Here is a 5333-nt window from a genome sequence, read left to right on the forward strand (position 1 = left end):
AAAAATTGCAGGATGAAACATCTAAATGATTTCTCCTAAGTTGAAGCCAAATAATAGGATAGCTTAGGAAGTCATCGAAGTTCTCCTTCGAATCTGTGACATCCTCTAGTGTTTCCTCCTTCGGACTCCTCCAAATTTGAATTCCAAATTTGAATCAATCCCCCTTCATACTCCTTAGTCCGATATCTTTGAGATGTCCTTACTATTTGAACTCCTTGAAGATAATTTTTCTTGATTTTTATCAAGAGTATTCTTAGGTAACTTTTGTTACCTAAGATGTAATTAACTATAGGGGCTTGCCCTTATAGGAAGCTTTTCCCGAACCCAGCATAATATAAACCCTATTTAATTCCTTATATTAAATAGGGGAATTTGTCGGCCAATATATTGGTTTTCGCAGACCAAACGGATGTCATAACTTTCTCTAGTTTATTTGATCAAGCCTCACCCTCAATTCTTGTGTTCATCCTTTGGGATAGATACAGGATTTGAGGTAAAGCGCTCTTTCATTTAAACTATGAAAATTATGGGGTCAGTTTGACTTCATTTTTTTTTTTTTTTTTTTCAAAACTAAAATTTTTTTAAAACGTCCTTCCGAAGCGGGCAACGGGATTTCAATTCCGATGATCGACAGCTTCTTACGGGCAAACCCCACACCAAAAATAGTGCCGACATCCATTTTAAACCCAACTTTACTGAAATCCAAGCCCATCGTGAACAATTTCATATCATTGAACTCAAATAAATAAATAAATAAAACTAAAAACCCAAGCCCAAAATCAATTCAACATGCCTTATTCCAAAAGCCTAAAGTTAGCCCATCATGCTTTATTCTAAAAGCCCATGTTTAAATCCCACATGGCAAATCCCATCTTATCATCCACTTAATTGAAATGAAGCCCTAAGTTCTAAATTCATGATTAAAATTTTCTAAACTTGTCTTAGTGACAAACCCTCTCAAAATTACTTAGAAATTCAAAAATTCATTCTCATGCAAGTGAGCCAAGCCAAAAACAAGCCATGAAGCCACCTCCAAGCTATATGCAAGCCATATGAGCCATGGCTATGTCATCATTCCACTAATGGCAGAAGGAGGAGTCACTTTTAACTCCCCTTAAAAAAGTTTTTAACTCTTTTTATGCTTCACTCTAATCCATGTAATCCTTTGGATGGTGACCTCTCCACACCATATCAGCTGACCCACTTGATCTCCCTCAGCCCCAAACCAGCTTTGGTGGGTGAACCCAACCTAAATCCATGCCTTGACCCAAATTGACCCGAAAATTGGTTTACCTCCATTCCAATTTGATCCAAGTCTTTACAGATGGCAATCTCAAATTAAATTCACCAAAATCAAGCCTTGGCCTCCTTGAACCTGATGGGGGCTCCTCCCTGGCCGGCCGACCACCTTGGTAGCTAGAAAACCCCATGGACGAAAGCTCCACCATAACTAAAACCCGAATTACAACCCATCCTTTGTGGCTCACTCCAATTAGTCACTCACCTCCACATCACCTCCACCTAAGCTCCCTCCTGCACCTAATGGCTAACCCAATTGGCCACCCTAAGCTCCTCTATTTAAACCCCCCTCACGGCCAAAAGAAGAGTGTGGCACAAACCTTGGTGAAGCCCTGCCAAAATTTTCCTAGACCTTCCTACAGCTTGAGAAGATCAACCCTACCATTTTCTAGCCTCCATCCCCACTGCATTGCCCTAATTTTGAAGCTCAAATCCAGGGAATTTTTTGACCATTCCATAAAACTCATCCAAACTCCAAATTGAACCTTCCAAAAGCTTCCACACACTTCAAAATGACTTCCCTCAATCGAAGCTCCATCATCTCAAGCACCCTAACCAAGACTTTAACCAGACCTGTACCACCCATTTGATCCAACTCCAACACAAACCCAACCACAAATCAAACTGAAGGTTGGAGAACATTCGAAGAACAAAAAAAGAAGCTTAAGAACCAATCCAAATGAGGCTACACCTCTTAGACAAAGGTGTGGATCAAAACCCCCGAATTCAACCTCGATTTGGGCTTTTGCGAAAAAAAGTTTAAATGCATACGTATCTAGCCATGCAAATGTGTTTGTCTCACTTAGATGAAGGTGTAGGAACAAACCTCACTTATTTTAGTTGATTATCAAGTGAGATCTTAAGGTTAGAAAATGAATAGTTCTCGGGTTAGGGAGCATTTAGAATGATGAGTGGATGTCTTCCATTCACATGTGTATTGAACAAACGGCTCGGACGCTGTCGAACAAGGAGATGGAACGGAAAATGAGGAGATGGAACGGAAACCGCGGGATGTGTGGCAGCTGACTCTTAAAGTGCCGCGAATGGGAGTGTGCCACATATGCTTTGAGAGATGTCGAGGATCCAACAAGCGCCAACGTGGATAAGTAGGAAATTAGGGGTATTTTCTGATTTAAATAATTAAAAAACTTCAAAAATCTATAACTTGGTGTAAAAAAATGCTAAAAATAAAATAAAAATACCCTTGTGCTCAGTGAGCCGAGGAGAATAATGTGGACTAAAAATTAAAAAAAAATATTTGGTTAATATTTATTTTAAAATAATTAAATACTCTGAAACTTCTTTAAAATATAAATAATTAAATATTAATCATAAAATGTGAAATTTGGAGGTTTCTTTCCTCATATGCTTCTTTGATTTTTCCAAAGTCAGAGGACACATCTAACATTAGAAACACTAATTTTCAAAGTAAATTACTCTTAGGTTGCTTAAAATAATTATAAGAAAATGAAATATTAGTTAGAAATTATAAAAATTGATTTGGTAGATTCACTATGATCAGCGGAACTTGGAAAAAATAAAATCAAATTACAAAAATTTAAAGCATATTTTTTTTATTTTAAAATTAAGAAAATTACCAAAATTAAGAAAAATACAAAAATAATCCAAATTGAAGGAAATGGTCTTAGAAAGTCCCTGAAAAATTTTGAAGTCATAAGTAATTTTTAAATATAAAAATGTATTTTCTAAGTAAATAAGGATTTTGGCTTAAAATAATTATTAAAAATAAAATGTAAATAAAAAAAATTATAAAAAGTGGTTTGGAGTGTTCCTTAATACCAGAACTACCTAAGAAAAATAAAATAGAAGTTAAAATAAAAATTTTATTTTTAGCCTATTTTCTTAATTAAATATTAATTAAAATAACAAAAATCACAAGAATACCAAATATGTCAAAATGTATCACTTTCTGATTGAAGAAAATAACTTCAAAATCTTTCTATAAATTTTTGGGATTATAAAAATGTATTTTAAGTAATTATATGTACTTTCCTATTTTTTAATAAAATAATTTAAAAAAATAAAATAAAACTTGGAAAATTATGAAATTAATTTCTCTAGGTTCTGTGCAGTTAGAGGAATTAAAGAAAAATATTAATGAAATTTTCAAAATAAAATATATTTTATATTTATTTATTCATTAAAAATCAACTAAAAAGAACAGTAATTAAAATATAATTCAAAAAAATTATGAAAATTGGATTTAGCGGTCCTTTGACCTACGTGAACTTGTAAGAATTTTCTTAAGGACGGAAAGTATGTTACAAAGTCTTCTCTTATATTTTAATTAACCATCGTCCCGAAGAACTCCTTGAGCTATGGGAGGGCACGCGTGAGTGTCGCACGCTCCCACAACATTAAATGGGTATCCGGTATTTGCGACATAAAATATTGATGCCAACAACTACGTACTATCATCAGGGTATGTCGTTGTACCTAGTTTAAGATCCACTGCTACACAATCTTTAGAATGTGTCGTTGCATCATATGTGGGGTGTATTGTAACACCATCATCGGGTTGTATTGTTGTACCGTATTCGAGGTTCATTTTCGCACCATCTTTAGAAGGCATTGTTGAATCGTATTTGGGGTGCAATGTTATGTCTTCTTTGAGAGGGGTCGTTGCACAATATATGAGGTGTGTTGTTCTGCATGGTGCTCGTTACTTTGTAATGCATGTCAGGAACGTGCAGTTCAAGTTATGATTATGCATGGGGTTTCATTGCAATGAGTCAAGCGAGACCGAAAGTGGTCAACGGTGGTTAGGGGATGGTCAACGATCGTCGACAACTGTAGAAGTGAGAGGGATTCGTCGGATTTACAATGTAAAGCAATGTTGGACTACCACTCATTACTCAAACTTCAGTCTTTTTTTAACTTAATGTCTCCCACCTCTCAAAAAAAGGTAGGGCTCTATAGACTCTAACAAATGCCTCTCTACAAATAAGTAGGAAATTTTAAACCATTTCAGCAAACGACTCTGAGAGATTTCCTCGATTGAAAAACATTCATTGAACATTTGGAGCCTTAATGATGTCATAATTGAGCGATCTTGAGCTTGAAGGATTTGTCTCTACAAGACGCTCAGTTTGACTATAAACATGTCAAATTTGAAATTCGTTTGAACCTCTACTTAACGATTTTATCCGGACTTGATTTGACTCATATTTTATTAATTTTGATATCGTCAGGTCTCTCTCGTTGAGCCAAACAATTTCACTACAAATTTACTGAAATTAGAGTTCTAGATGACTTTTAATGGCTATCCAAGAGCCCTGCTTCTCTCCCTTTTATCGGTCACCTCTACCTCCTCAAAACCCCCATCCACGGCTCCCTCACCACCCTCTCCTCCCGCCACGGTCCAGTGCTCTCCCTCCGCTTAGGATCTCGCCCTGCCCTCCTCGTCTCCTCGGCCACCGCAGCAATGGAATGTTGGAATGGAAAAACTTTTAGGAAATGACAAAGGCTAAAAACACAACTTATGGAAGAAGCTTCACTCTTATTTATCACCTTTACTTGGCTTGATACAAACTCAAAGACTCCACCCCTATTTATACTAGTGACACCTCCTAAATTAATGGCTAGGATTGTGCCACCACAATTACAATCCAATGGTTACAAATAATTCCACACCTACCACACAATAATTCAACACCTACCACACCTACTACACAATAATTTCATAACTACCACATATTCTAGAATAAGCTTATAGAAATTAAGCTTTATTTAAACAACTAAAACCAAGTTTATATTTCAACACCTCCTCTTAAACTTGATTTTGTGACTCCAAACAAACTTCTCATTTTAATAAAGTCTTCACTCTTCAGTGGCTTGGTAAAAATATCTGCAACTTGGTCTTGAGACTTCACATACTGCGCTTGTATCTCCCTTCTTTCGATGCATTCTCTGATGTAGTGATAACGCATATCAATGTGCTTGCTTCTATCGTGGAAAACAGGATTCTTTGCTAGCGCGATTGCAGACTTGTTATCAATACAAATCTTAATCGG

At 36.0% G+C, this 5333-nt stretch overlaps 1 pseudogene; it reads left to right on the plus strand.

The window, feature by feature from the left end:
• LOC110024410 overlaps positions 1–5333 on the plus strand; it is a 36831-nt pseudogene that overhangs the window by 17260 nt on the left and 14238 nt on the right.

The sequence above is a fragment of the Phalaenopsis equestris genome, unplaced genomic scaffold (genome assembly GCF_001263595.1).
Source record: "Phalaenopsis equestris unplaced genomic scaffold, ASM126359v1 Scaffold000256, whole genome shotgun sequence".
In the NCBI taxonomy this organism is placed as follows: domain Eukaryota; kingdom Viridiplantae; phylum Streptophyta; class Magnoliopsida; order Asparagales; family Orchidaceae; genus Phalaenopsis; species Phalaenopsis equestris.